Below are 15,512 nucleotides of genomic sequence, written 5' to 3'. Positions count from 1 at the left end.
GGGCTGGCGCCCAGTGATAGATCTCTCTCCCTTGAACCGATTCGTTCGCCAGACTCGGTTCATGATGGAAACGACACGTTCAGTGCTCGAGTCCATCAGGGAGAATGACTTCATGCTTTCTGTGGACCTGGAGGACGTGTATTTTCAGATACCCATCCATCAGTTCTCCAGGAAGCACCTCCGCTTCATCCTCGACGTGATAGTGTACCAATTCAGGGCACTTTGTTTTGGTCTCTCAACCGCCCCACAGGTGTTCACGCGAGTGTTCATGCTGATGTCGGCTTGGGCCCATTCGGTAGGGATACATCCTCTGAGTTATCTCGACGATTGGTTGGTCCTGGCGAGCTCCCGCTCACAGTTGCTACAGGACAGGGATCGACTCCTCGAATTTTGTCGCAATCTTGGGATCTTGGTGAACTTTGAGAAGTCAGATCTCGAGCCCAAGCAGAGGATGAAGTACCTGGGCATGCTGATTGACACTGTAGCAGGGCGAGTCTTCCCCACAGACATGCGGATCAGCAGGTTCAAGGAGGCAGCTTGACGGTTCCTGTCCCTAAAGGAGCAGCCAGCTCAGCAGTGGCAAGTCGTGATTGGTCACCTGTCATCTCTCTCAGAAGTTAGTCCCTCACGGGCGTCTTCACCTGCGGTCTCTTCAGTGGAGGCTAAAGGAGAGTTGGTCACAGGCAAGAGACCCACTGTACTTCCCCATGTCTCTCACAGAGGAGGTGAAGCAGGACCTAGCCTGGTGGCTGGATAACGGGAACCTCGTAAGAGGAGTGCCCCTTTGCATTTCTACCCTCCCTCCCTTTGGAGATGTTGCTGTTTTCAGACGCGTCAACCAAGGGATGGGGCGCATACCTGGAGGAGTTGCTGGCTGCAGGTGTGTGGGATCATCACGACAAGCACCTTCACATCAGTGTCCTGGAGCTCAAGGCAACGTTTCTCGCTCTCCAAGAGTTTCAGGAACGGCTGATGGGACACTCAGTGGTGTTGATGAGCGACAACACCACGGTAGTGGCATACATCAACAAACGGGGGCCTAGTGTCCCTCCCGTTGCACCAGTTGGCATTGCAGGTGCACGAGTGGGCCGTGGCTCACTCGGTAGAGCTGTCAGCTCGCTACATTCCAGGCAAGAGGAACGTAGTGGCAGACAAGCTCAGCCATCGGAATCAGGTGATAGGGACCGAGTGGTCTCTTCACCCAGACGTGGCGGAAAGGCTCTTCAACCTGTGAGGGCGTCCAGTCTTGGATCTGTTCGCCACCCAGCACAACAGAAAACTCCAGGTTTTATACATTCAACTTCCCTGCCAGATATATACTTAGCTATAGACTCCGTCGTTCCCGACAGAAATTCAAATTTCGCGGCACACGCTACCAGTAGGTCAGGTGATCTACCGCCCTGCCCTGGGTGGCAGGACTAGGACCATTCCCGTTTTTCTAATCAGATTTCTTCTGTCGCCCGGACCATCAACATTGTTGTTGGTTCCCCTCTTGACTGATTTTCTTTTTTCACCGGCAATTGATCTTCTGGACCGACTTTTGGTGACGTATCTGATTGTTGGATTGGCATACGCTTTTGTGGACTGTTTTGTGGACTTGCTTTGGATTTTTCTTAAAATGTCTGACGCTGGAATGGTTGTGAGACGTTGTGTGAATGTAGGCTGTAAGGTGAGGTTGCCAAAAGCTTCGGTAGAACCCTCCACACCGTATATAAGGGTTGCAGGGGAGTATGAATGTTCTTTTTTCACTAATACTTGCAAGGAATGTGAGAATTTGAGTGAGAGAGAATGGAAGAATCTAACTACTTATTTGAAGAAGTTAGAGAGAGAGAGAGTGAGGAAAGCTTCTTCTAGAAGTTTGAGTAGTTCTAGATCGAATGAACTAGTTCCTAGTTTGGGATCTTCCCCAATTGTAAGAATTGCTACTTCTCCTTCCTTTTCAGCCTCTTCACCTATCGCAGATCCTGTAGATTCGGCAAAAGAACTTGCGGATCTAAAAGCAGCCTTCAAGATCATGGAAAACAAAATGGCTGCTCTGCAAGGTAAGGCTTGTGATATTACAGTGGACAGTGATGTGATGTCTCCAGTGTAGTGGAGGGGGCATCTGGTCGGCTCCACAACGCTCCCAGGTCTAGACCTCTTCCAAGCTCACATGCCCAGAGGAGAAGGAATGTCAAAAACCGTAAGGAGGTTGGTGGGAGAATCCCACCGATCAGGTGTCCCTTCGGCAGGCTCTGTGACACCCCAGACTGCCAGGGATCGCTATTGCAAAAGCGTCCTGCGTGAGTGTTTTTCATCGTCGGGGTCTTCGTCTCCTAGACGTGATTGGAGGGATTCGGATCGCTCGCGACCACTGAAGAGGAGTTGAAAGGCGCCGACTATTGACTCGAGCCCGGAACGCTTCCCTGAGGAGTCTCCTTCGGATGTTAAGAGGGCAAAAAGAGCCATATTGTCACCCATAGTTAGAAGGAGTCAGGAGGTGGAGCCCATGGCACCTCCCACCTCCTCCTTCCCTCCTCCCGAAGAGGATAAAGAGGAGGTTACTAAAAGATTTCTAGTTTCCATGCAGGAACAGATATCCCATCAAGAGGTCTCCAGACGTGTGGAGGTACCTGCCGCCAGGATCGAGGCTCCTATTAGAAGTGAGGCTCCTAGCAAGAGCGAGGAGTCAACCAAACGTAAGGAGTCATCCAAGCGCAAGACTCTTATCAGTTGCAAGGAGCCGATCAGGCGTCTGGGCGCCAGCCAGGAGGTTGAAGAGTCACCCAGGAGGCAGGAGCCAAGAGCCAGGAGCGAGGATGTCTCCAGGAGGCGGAGCCAAGAGGCCAGGAGTGAGGAGTCACCCAGGCAGGAGCCAGGAGTCAGGAGTCAGGAAGGGCCAGGAGGCCAGGAGTCGGAATTCTTCCATAAGGCAAGATCCGAATAGACTCGTATCTGGGACTCTCGAATTACAAGACTTTAGCCTCCTTATTACTGCAAGAGTTTGGAGACTCTCTTAGGTATTCCAGCCGCTCCTTCTCCTCGTTCTCTCTTTTCGGAAGTTAACGGCTACTGGTGGGAAATCCTCGGCCTTTCGCCCCCTGAAAAAATGGAAACGAAACCAGCTGACTATTTCGAAATGAACAAAGGGACCCTCCAATCTTTGGATTCGTGGATGGGCACTAAGAAAGAGTTGGGCAAAACAGTATTCTGCATGCCTCCTTCCAAACTCCTTGGAAAGAGAGGTATTTGGTACGGGACAGGAGAGACTATGGGTCTTTTTCTTCCTGCATCGGCAGACGCTGACTTGCTAATCTGGTTGATGCCTCCAGACGACACTCTTTAGTCTCGGTCAGTTTCTATGTGGAGCATTTCAGAATTGAACCACTTTCTTAAAGGATCTTTTCATCATTTTAGAAGTGTTCAATTTTCTGGATTGGTCTCTCGGAGTTCTGGCTAATAAGTCTAAGGACTCGGAATTTCTTAAAAACCCAGAAATTCTCCATAGCATCCTGTCTTGCATGGACAAGGCGGTACAAGACGGTTCGGGAGAAGTTGCTTCCCTATTTGGAGCTGGTCTGCTGAAAAAGAGATCAGTTTATGGATCCCATTTTATCTAAGCTGTTTCTCCTAGCCAGAGGACAGCGTTTATTTTGTTCGCCCTCTGTCAGACCATTTGTTTCCTTCTCAGTTGGTGAGAGATATATCTCGCTCGCTAACTGAGAAGGCGACACAAGACCTCCTTGTTCAGACTTCTAAGAAGAGTCGCCCTGTAGTGTCGACGAGTAAGAAGGACTCTCGTCCTCCTCAGCAGCCCTTTCGTGGAGGTGCAACGGCTCGTCCCCCTTCCAGAAAGAAGAGCTCTGATAAGAGAGGAAGGTCTTCCTTCAGGCCATTCAAGAAAGGAAAGTGACTTGATGATCCTCCAAGCACCAGTAGGCGCCAGACTCCTGAACTTTGCAGGAGCCTGGGCACAGAGGGGAGCCGACTCTTGGTCAGTTTCAGTCCTAAAGAAAGGATACATAATCCCCTTCGAAGACAGTCCTCCCCTAACCTCTACTCCTCGGGAACTGTCAGCGAGGTACAGAGACCCTGTAATGAGAAATACTCTCCTTCAAATGGTGGAGCAAATGTGGGAAAAGGAGGCCATCGAACTTGTACAGGATCCACTCTCCCCGGGATTTTACAATCGCCTATTTCTAGTACCAAAGGCATCGGGGGGTGGAGACCAGTACTGGACGTAAGCGCGCTGAACCGCTTTGTTCAGAAGAAGAAGTTTTGAATGCAAAACGTCCGCCTCAGTGATGTCAGCACTTCGTCAGGAGATTGGATGGTCTCTCTGGACTTACAAGATGCATATTTCCACGTTCCCATTCACCACTTGTCAAAGAAATCTTCGATTCATGATAGGAGGCAAGATTTTTCAGTTCAGGGCTCTGTGTTTCGGCCTGTCTACAGCTCCACAGGTCTTCACCAACCTGATGGCGAATGTAGCGAGATGGCTTCACCTAGAGGGAATAAACATTTCCCTCTACTTAGACGACTGGCTGATCAGGGCCAAGTCGGAGAATCAGTGCTTGGAGGACCTGTTGATAACAAGAAATATGGTAGAATCTCTGGGATTACTCGTGAACCTCGAGAAGTCGCAACTGATCCCCAGCCAGAACTTGGCTATTCTGGGGATTCAGATGGATTCTCGGGGTTTTTGGGTATTTCCTTCGCGAGAGAGAATCACTCGAGGTTTGTTCAAGAAATCTCGAGCTTCTTAGAGAGAGAGAGCAGTTCACCGAGGGATTATCTGAGCCTTTTAGGGACTCTGTCCTCGCTAGAAAAAGTTCTTCTCTCTGGGGAGGCTTCACCTTCTGCCCTCTTCAGTTTTTCCTGAAAAGAAGGGGTGTGGAGTTGGAAGACAGGACAACTCTCAGACACTTTCCCGATTCCACAAGAGATAAAAAATCACTTAAAGTGGTGGATCCTTCCTCTACAGAAGAATGAAGGCGTGTCACTTGCCCTGCAGAACCCCAGCCAAGTGTTATTTTTTTCCGACGCTTCGGATGTCGGGATGGGGAGCGACGCTAGGAGCAAGGGAGGTGTCAGGCACCTGGACAAAGGAACAGGTGTCCTGGCACATCAATTGCAAAGAGCTAGTAGTCATACACCTGGCCTTAAGATTCTTCGAGGAGGTAGTCAGAGGCGGGGTGATTCAGATAAACTCGGACAACACCACGGCTCTGGCTACATACGCAAGCAAGGAGGGACTCATTCATTCTCCCTCTATCAACTAACAAAAGACTATTAACCTGGACAGAGGAAAGAGGTATACTCTCCTCACAAGATTTGTGCAAGGGATAAGGAATGTGAGAGTGGACAGGCTAAGCAGGAGGAATCAGGTCATTCCCACAGAGTGGACTACACAGAAGTGTGCCGAAGTCTGTGGTCCCTGTGGGGGAGGCCTCACATAGACCTGTTTGCTACGTTCCTCTCCAAAAGAGTAGAGATCTTTTGCTCTCTAGTGGAGGATCCAAGAGCCTTTGCAATAGATGCGTTTCTCCTGGATTGGTTGGGCCTGACGCCTACGCCTTTCCCCCATTCAAGATCCTGGGGGAAGTACTCATGGAAATTCGTAGCTTCAAAGGGCACGAAGTTGACCCTCATAGCCCCATTTTGGCCAGCCCAAGAATGGTTCACGGAGGTACTGGAGTGGATAGTGGACTTCCCCAGATCTCTGCCAAGCAGAACAGATCTACTCAGACAACCCCACTTCGAGAGGTTTCATCACAACCTCCCTGGTCTCGCTCTGACTGCCTTTCGACTATCGAAAGACTTGTCAGAGCGAGGGGATTTTCTCGCAAGGCTGCAGGCGCTATCGCTCGAGCCCGCAGATCTTCAACGAGAAGAGTATACCAATCGAAGTGGGAAGTCTTTAGGAGGTGGTGTAAGAATAAGAAGCTGTCCTCCTCCAGTACCTCTATAGTTAACATTGGCGATTTCCTCCTTTTTATGAGAGAGGAATCGCACCTTTCTGTGTCCCTACAATAAAAGGATACAGAAGTATGCTGTCTTCAGTATTCAGGAATCGAGGGCTAGAGATTGCAGAGAACAAGGATCTACATGATTTGATTCGGTCCTTTGAAACTTCGAAATCAGCATCTCCTAGAACACCTAGTTGGAATCTGGACGTGGTCCTGAAATTTCCTTGCCTCAGATAAATTCGAGCCATACATCTTGCTTCCTTCCGCGACGTTCACTAGGAAATGTTTATTCCTGTTGTCTCTCGCGACAGCCAAGAGGACGAGCGAATTGCACGCTCTGGACTCCAAAGTGGGATTCAAAGGAGATGCGGCTATCTGTTCGTTCCAGACATTGTTTTTGGCGAAAAACGAGAGCCCATCAAAACCTTGGCCCAGAAGCTTTGAGGTAAAAGGCCTATCTAACCTCGTAGGCAGAGAGACAGAGAGGTCTCTCTGTCCAGTTAGAGCTCTTAAATTTTATTTAGAGAGAAAGAAACAGATGGGAGGATGTCAACAAGGTCTTTTGGTGTGATGTGAAGAACCCCAAAAGACTCATGTCTAAAAACGCCTTGGCCTTCTTTGTGAGAAGCGTGATTTCTGATGCACACAAGAACTGCCCGGATGAATCCTTCAGTCTTCTAAAGTTAAGACTAGAGGTAAGGGCAGTAGCAACGTCTCTGGCGTTTTCAAAAGAATATGTCTCTCAGGAATATCATTGAGACTACATATTGGAGATGCAATTCAGTGTTTGCGTCTCATTACCTGAAGGATGTGAAAGTAACCTATGAGAAATGCTTCTCTCTCTCGGTCCATTTGTATCAGCAGATACAGTTCTGGGTCTTGGAGCAAAGACTGATCCTTAAAATATTTTATCTTAAATGTACATAAACCTCTTGTCAGATATGTGCTTGGTTTCCTATTAGCAAGTGTACTGATGTCGCACGGGCGACTGGTGTCATTGCTGGTAGGGGATCAGGGGTATGTATGGCTAGTAGGGGGGTACAAATTTTTTTTTAAAGTTTTGTTATAAATGAATGTGTATTTATGTTTCAAGTTTTTGGTTGTTTGTAAGGAGTTGGGGATAACTCCTTGCAATCTTAGAACTAACATGGATGTTAGGATCAGGTGATCGGGATCGGTGTTGTGCTCCTTGAACAGGGTGTATTGTCATGTTAGTGGAATAGCACCCAATGACAAAGGCCTTTAGGCTCTGCCGAGTAAGTGGCTAAGACCCCATTGGCAGACCCACAAGAACTCTTAGCCGTAGATCAATATCTCGCTGAGGCTCTTGAGGCGAAGCAGACTCCTAGGCAGTAGCCACGAAGTCTTCCGCCTAATCAGGTAGGAACCAAGGTTTATTAATACCTACAACATATGTTGTTTACCTGTCTATTTCAGTAGTTAGCGGTCCTCCTTACCCACCTACCAATGGTGCTAATCAGCTAAGTATATCTGGCAGAGAAAGTTGAATGTATAAAATGATATTGTCATGATACAATAAAGTTTTATACATACTTACCTGACAGATATATACGATTAATGGCCCACCCAGCCTCCCCGCAGGAGACAGGGGGAAGAGAAGAAATCTGATTAGAAAACGGGAATGGTTCCTAGTCCTGCCACCCAGGGCAGGGCGGTAGATCACCTGACCTACCGGTAGCGTGTGCCGCGAAATTTGAATTTCTGTCGGGGACGACGGAGTCTATAGCTAAGTATATATCTGTCAGGTAAGTATGTATAAAACTTTATTGTATCATGACAATATCATTTTTCTACTCGGTTGTGCCGGACCCATGGGCAGCTGCAGAGCACGCTCTTCAACATCCGTGGGACAACCTCTTCATCTACGCCTTTCCCCCGTTCTGTCTGATTCGCAAGGTGATCAGCAGGGTGCTGGTCACCGAGAATCCTCGGATGATTCTGGTGGTACCCAAATGGCCCCAGGCTGTTTGGTATCCGGACCTGCTTTCTCTGCTTGCCGAAGCACCGAGAGAGATTCCTCCTTGGCACAACCTCCTGTGCCAGCCACACGTGGAACGGTACCACCGATCGGTTTGGTCCCTGTCTCTTCACGGCTGGCTGTTATCCACCATCTCTTGCAAGCGAGAGGCTTTTCTCGCCGAGCAGCAACAGAGATGGCTGGGTACCTCAGACAGTCCTCTGCAGCTGTGTACCAGAGGAAGTGGTCCGTCTTCTGTGGTTGGTGTCGTGGACGGGGTCTCACTCCTATCTGAGCCACTTTTCAGCAGGTAACGGAATTCCTCGTCTTCCTTCACCGAGAGAAGCTCCTCTCCGTCTCCGCATTTAAAGGCTACAGAGCCTCCCTAGCCCTAGTCCTTAAACTGCGGGGAGGGGGTATCTCCACCTCCATGGAGATCTCCCTCCTGATGAAGAGCTTCGAGAGGTCTTGCCCACCCAGGGAACTCAGGTCCCCTGGGTGGGATGTGACCCTCGTCCTTAGGAGTTTGACTCGAAGACCCTTGAGCCACTCCGAGAGTCGTCAGACAGGGATCTGACCGTCAAGACCATCTTTCTGCTGGCCCTGGCATCGGTGAAGAGAGTAGGAGAACTTCATGGTCTTTCCTTCGATGTAAAGCATACGAGGGGATGGGGATCTGTGACGCTCGATTTCATCCCGGACTTCGTAGCGAAGACTCAAAATCCTTCGGTCCCTGACAACCGGTTCGAGTCATTCACGATCCCCTCCCTGAAGGACTTCACTGACGATGATGCGGATGAGATGCTGCTTTGTTTGTGAGTGTCGACCCCTCTTCGTTAGCACCGGGGTTACCAAGAAGGAGGTGTCCAAGAACACTCTTTCTTTCTGGCTTTGTGAGGCAATCAGGAAGGCGTACACTGCGGATAGGAGTGACGACACACGTACCCTTTGTCCAAGAGCCCACAAAGTCAGAGGTATTGGTCCAACCCTTGCGTTCCGTAAGAACTTCTCCGTGGCACAGGTTGAAGGCAGGGGTTTTGGCCAACCAGATCACCTTCACATCTTTCTATTTTCGGTTTGATATTGCCCACAGGTCCTTGGACACCTTCTCCTTGGGACCCGTGGTGGCTGCTCAGCAAGTTGTGTAGCTTACCCAGCTCCCGAGTGGACAGAACAGCATCGCATCCTTTTGTGACTGCATGAATGGACGAGTGAAAGAAGGTGACTGGCTTCTCTTCCTCCTCTTTTCTCTCCTCTACCTGTGGGCAGAGGGCTGCAGTTGTCACTACGCTCGACAGGAGGCCGATGCAGGTAAGCTACGCGACTGAGCTTTTCCCTATCCCTTTAATTAGGGGTAGGAGTGGTTATCCGCCACTCCCCTAACAAGGGGAGGAGTGGATGCCAACAAGAGACAAACCCATGACCTTATATTTGGCTCTTGAAGTAGGAACTAGTTCTTGCTTGCTTATTCTAAGAGGACGCTTGCCTCCCTCTTATGAATTTGGTCCAGAGGTCTGACCACTGATCCTGCGGTGCACACCCCGATCAGCTGGACAGAGGCTAGGATTCCTCCCTCTGCTCTTACGACCAGGGAGGGAACCAAGGTCGGATGAACACCAGTCTGTTCATAAGACTCAGATTCCACCCACCAATAAGTGAGTCTTCCTATTGTTAAAGGACCGAGGGTTTGTATTATGTCTTGGAACAAATCATAATTTGTCGTAAATTGTATTTTTCCTACCTATACAAACCTGAGGTTTTTTACACATAGTCCCACCTCATGCCACCCCTCACTCTGTTTCCTGGGCCTAAAGCAAAGTGAAGCTTCACCTCCCAGTTGGCTGGGACACCCAACTACCGGACAAGCAGTTAACTACCGAACCTCCTTGTTCAAAGCTTACGACCGGTTCTAGCTGCCACTGATTACATTCCTATTGTTAAAGGACCTCAGGTTTGTATAGTTGTGAAAAATACAATTTACGACAAATTGTGATTTTAGCCAATCTGTACATGGAAATTTTGAAACTACAGTAATAAATGCAATGAAACCCAAAAACATGCTGTGGATGAGATATGTAGATGATATTCTAACATTTTGGGATAATAGGTGGGGCAATTTTAATGAATTCCTATCAAAATTAAACGCATTAGTGCCCAGTATCAAATTTAAAGTTGAATGAGAAACAGACAACAAAATTCCTTTTCTTGATGTTTTAATAATCAGACACACGACAGAATACAAATTTACCATATACAGAAAACCAACGTTCTCACTTTCATACATTCACTACTTTAGCTATCACGACATTGCTATCAAGATAGGTGTAGCCAGCAACCTGTTCTTAAGAGCCTTATGAATTTGTTCCCCAGATTTCCTGGAGAAAGAATTTGAACTAATTCGTAAGCAACTTTCATTTTTAGAGTATCCTGACCATATAATTGAGAAAGCAATTCACAAAGCAAACATGATTTTCTACCGACCTCCTCAAAACAAGACCAGAGATACTCCCAACAATAAAATAAAAATTCCACACCTGGACACAATTAAGTTGGTGACTCAGGCCCTTGGAAAATCTAACCCTTTTGCATTTACTTACCCAAACACTTTAGCCAAATCCCTGATTAACGTCCAACAAAAGACATACCCCAGGGACACAGGGGTTTATGAAATCCCATGCCAGGACTGTGACCAATCTTACATTGGATTTACAGGAAAGTCACTTCCCCAGAGATTAATACAACAAAAACGGTCAGTTAGGTATGGACAACAGAACTGAGCTATTTTCAACCATATAAATGAACATAAACCATAGAATAAACTGGAATTTGTCACGTATAATTTATAGCAGCAACTGCCGGTACAAGAGTCAAATGATGGAATCGGCCTTAATAAAAGAGAGGCAGGTAATGAACATCTCAAAAGGAGCATGGGATTCGGATGTGATCGACAAGATTTTCATTCAACCAACACTTAAGAAGATTAAAGGAAGATTATCAGCGGGGGTGACCTAAATTGGCTTACCTGTGGATGGACCTCTTGGTATAAATACCACCTTTTCTGTAAACTTTTTTCATTCATCTACCTGAAGAGAGAGACAGCAGTCCCTGAAATATAGTATTTTTCTCTCTATATTTTGGTGTTTTTATGGGCTCCTTTTATTATATATATCTATATAGTGCTATTGCTTCGACTATACTATATACTTATATATATTATATATATATCTATATATATATTTTATATATATATATAGATATATATATATATATATATATATATATATTTATGTATATAGCGGCCTTGAGAGAGGCTAGATACGTAAACGGAAATAATTGAGGGATTTCAAGAGGGAATTGCTTTAACTTACCGTAAACTGATAGTTATTATTAATTTCTTTAGAGGGAAGGTCGCCAGAAAACTCAGCTCGTTACTTAACAGCTATTTATTTACAAAAAGGCCCGTGCTGGCCTGGAGAAAAGTTAAATGATATTGGCCCCCACGTTGGGGCTTATAGTCTCATTCAATTCAAGCTGATTTTCATTCACTTGGGGTAATGCACACTTGCGGGCAGAGACGGCACGTGACTCATGGAATCTGGAAAAGAATCCCAGATTAAACGAGATAAAAGAAAAAATGACTTCTTGCTTTGATTAAGGCTGATTAATTCTCTAACATTGGGGAAGGTAAACTCAAATGGTTCACTGAGGTATGCACGAAAGCTCGGTCTTTAACAAGTCACAAAGGGGAGCACGTGGCCCGATGAGGACAAAGGGCTTTTGATGTAGAAGGGGTATAAAAATGAGAATTGAAAATGAATTTAGCAAGAGTCGTATGGTAGTAAAAGGAAAATGCTGGGTTGAAGTTTACACTTTCAGACGTACCTTTATGCAATATTCAGAGTATCCTTGTAGAAGAATGCGGCCTGACCTCGGTTCAGGTCTGGGGTTCGTGTCCAACCAGTACGTCGTGGGTAGGCCTAAGTTTGGGAGGCTGGCCGGGTGGACATCCGTCTTGGACTACCGACTGCAGTTGACTGAGAGCGATACTGGTTGTTTTCGAATCACGGGGCTTCCAAAGACCGCCTCGAGCATTGCCTGAAAGGTGGTAAACACAACGCCAGCAAATTGGGAAGGAAAATAGGTCTTATTGTATAAGTCCCTAAAATCCATCTCGAAGCCTAGCTACTCTTGTGACTTGCCTCTCTTACCCTAAGCTTCCGTCAGACCGGAAATATCTTCCTACGACATACCCACTCTCCCAACAACAGTCGCTTCAGGAGAAGGCATGGCTGCTACTTTTATAATTAAATATAACTAAAACTGCTGGGAAGGCGAGGCGTTCTATAGACGTAGCAGCTCCCCCTGTTAAGAAGGCATTCACTCCCTTTCGGGCGTGAAGGTCTTGGCTTAAATAAGTTGATCGCCTCGACTACCCAGTTCTCCTACTCTAACTTGAAGTTTTTTTGAGCAGCGATACGGCTGACTACAATGGCCTACCTAACTTATAGGCAAAGATGCTAAGTGTACTAACTTAATGTAGTGATGTAATCTAGCCTAAGTAATAACTACGGGTTGTCTGTGACGACAGTCTACTCTACCCCTAGATAAGGTTACTTGAAAATTCTACTTGCTACTAACCTAATGCTCTGGTACTAAATCATTAGCCTAACCTACTCAATACAGTTAAATGAAGACGCAATCATTCCAGAGTGTGGTACGCACAGCAGCAGTTCAGCGACGGAATTGTTAAAATACATAATGAGAGGTAATGATGCGTTGGGGATGATGAGTGGTTAATTGACCAGGAGGGAAATGCAATGAGGTAATTATGACATTTACATGAGTGTTAGTATCACAATTTCTAGGGGTTAGAGGGTTAGTTCTACTGGCAGAGATCAGGCTGGCTACCTTCTCTGGGTAGGTGCCAGGATCACTCTGCAATTGAATGCGACCCTGTACCTCGGGCACAGGTGTCAAAGAGAGCATGTGGCTCTTTGGTTAGTGTGTTAATGATTGGTTAGGTCGGTGCTTAGGGATGTCTTGGCTTACTGCCGGGAGAGCACATCCGCTATTTTGTTATCAGTCCCCTTTATGTGTTGTATTTGCCAATTGTGATCCTGCAGATCTAAGCACCATCTCATGAGCCTCTTGTTCTGGTTTCTGAAATTTGTCAGGTAGACCAAGGGGTTGTGGTCGGTCAGGATTGTTAAGGGGAATTTGTGGTCCGAGTGGTACGATTCGAAATGCTTCATTGCTAGAACCAACCCGAGGAGCTCCTTCTCAATGGTACTGTATCGGGTCTGGGCTGGATTCAATTTCTTGGAGTAGTAAGCAACAGGGTGGCGCACTTGCTCCTTCTCCTGGAACAGTACCGCTCCTACCCCTATGTCACTTGCATCTACGGCCATATAAAAAGGTCGATCATAGTCTGGGGTCCGCAGAACCGGGTTGCTGATGAGGATCCCCTTGAGATAGTCATAGGCTTTCTTACACTCGGGGGTGCACGCGAATCCTGGTTTCCTCGGAACAAATTGGTGATGGGCGCAGCTGCTTCCGAGAGGTTCGGGATGAACCGCTTGAAATACTGGACCATTCCTAAGAATCTTTGGGCGTCCTTCTTCGTGGTGGGATAGGGCATCTCTCGGATGGCCTGAACGTTTGCATCTTTGGGCATCAATTTGCCATTGCCCACGACGTGGCCCAAGTAGGTGATCTCTGCCACCCCGAACTGGCACTTACGCAAATTAACCACCAGGTTTGCCTGCTGCAGGGCCTGGAATACTTGGGCCAGGATTTTTAGGTGCTCCTCCCAGGAGTTAGCGAAGATGACAATGTCATCCAGGTACACTACGCAGTTCGGAATGCCTGCTAGGACTTCATTCATGATGCCGACTGGAAGCAGGCGCTTGGAGCATTTTTTCAACCAAAAGGCATTACCCGACACTGATAGTGCCCCGAAGGGGTGGAGAAAGCGGTTAGGTGCCGGGAGCCGTCGGCTAGTGGAACTTGCCAGTACCCCTTTTCCAAGTCGATCTTGCTGAGAAAGGGGGCCTGGCCTAGGCTGTCCAGACAGACTTCAATGTGTGGCAGAGGATAGGGTTCCGGCTGGGTGACCGCGTTCAGCTTTCGGAAGTCGATGCACAGCCGGTCCCCACCCTCTTCCTTAGGGACTAGCACTACTGGGGAGGACCAGGGACTGGTCGATTTCTCGATTAGGCCCATATCTAGCTGGAGCTGAACTTGGGCTTGTATTCTCTCCGCACGTTGGGGGTTTACCTTATAGTAGCCCTGAGCGATCGGGCGTGCGTTATCTTCCAGCCTAATAGCGTGCTCCGCCATTGACGTGCAGCCCAGTTCATCCCTAGTCACTTGCGGATACTTCCGGAGCAGGTCACTAATATCCTTCCTTTTCGACTCCTCAAGTCCCGGCGTGATGCGATGGATATTTGCCAGGATCTGCGAATTTTTCTCTGGTACTTGGAATGTACTCACTGAGCCCACCATGACTCCCTGGTCGGGCAGGGCCGGTTGGGAGCTGCCTCTTTCCTGGAAAGGCTTCAGTAGGTTGATGTGGAGCCACTTGGCTCTACGCTGTCCGCAGTCTACAGGTAGTTGAGCTGCCCCCTTTTTGCCAGAATCTTGTGGGGGCCCGTGAAATGCGTCTGGAGGGGACGAGAGGCGCCAAGGCGGAGCACCATTACTTGTTCCCCAACCTCGAAACTACGGGTGCTAGCCTTTTTGTCCATTCGTAACTTAACCCGCTCTTGAGTGGCCGATTCGTGAGCTTGGGCCACCGCCCAGGCGGCTTGGAGGTTCCGCTGGATAATGGGCAGATTTTTCAGCCCAGGCAGCCTTCTCCGGGTCTGCCCAAGCGTCATAGAGTATATCGAGTGGGCCCCGCGTGGAGTGAGCAAACAAAAGCTCAAACGGGCTATACCCAAGGGTCTCCGAGGGTGCCTGTCGGATTGAAAAAGAGGGTCGTAGGGTAGGTTGTCTTCCCACCCGCCACCCCCCCCATTTTCTTCTAATCAGAGTAGAGAGCCGAGCCCCTAGTGTTTGGTGGAAACGCTCGATGATCCCCTGGCTCTCGGGGTGGTAAGGAGTCGAGTGGAGGTGTGTTATGCCATGGCTGGCCAGGCTATCCCTGAACTCTTTTGACATAAAGTGACTTCCCCCATCACTTTGGATTGTGGCGGGGAACCCGAACCGGCAGAAGAAATGTAGGAGGGCCTTGACAGCATTCTTGGAACTGGTGCTCCGCACCGGTATGGCTTCGGGATAGCGTGTGAACCGATCGATGATGGTGAGCACATGTGAATTTCCAGTTTTCTGCTTCCTCCTTCCTTCCGGCGTGTAGTAGTCAATGACCACATCCTGGAACGGAACACCGACAGATGGGATGTTTTGAATGGGGGCCTTGGGGACTACTTCGTTGGGCTTCCCTACGCGTTGGCAGGCGGGGCAAGATGTGACATAGGTCTTCACCGACTTGCGCCACCCTGGCCAGTAAAATTTTCCCTCCAATAACCTTGCGGTGCGATTAACCCCAAAATGGCCTCCCAGTCCGTCATGGGCCAGCTGGA

This window comes from Macrobrachium nipponense, chromosome 49, assembly GCF_015104395.2.
Source record: "Macrobrachium nipponense isolate FS-2020 chromosome 49, ASM1510439v2, whole genome shotgun sequence".
NCBI lineage: Eukaryota > Metazoa > Arthropoda > Malacostraca > Decapoda > Palaemonidae > Macrobrachium > Macrobrachium nipponense.
The sequence above is the reverse complement of the archived record's forward strand: the minus strand, read 5'-3'. Positions refer to the sequence as shown.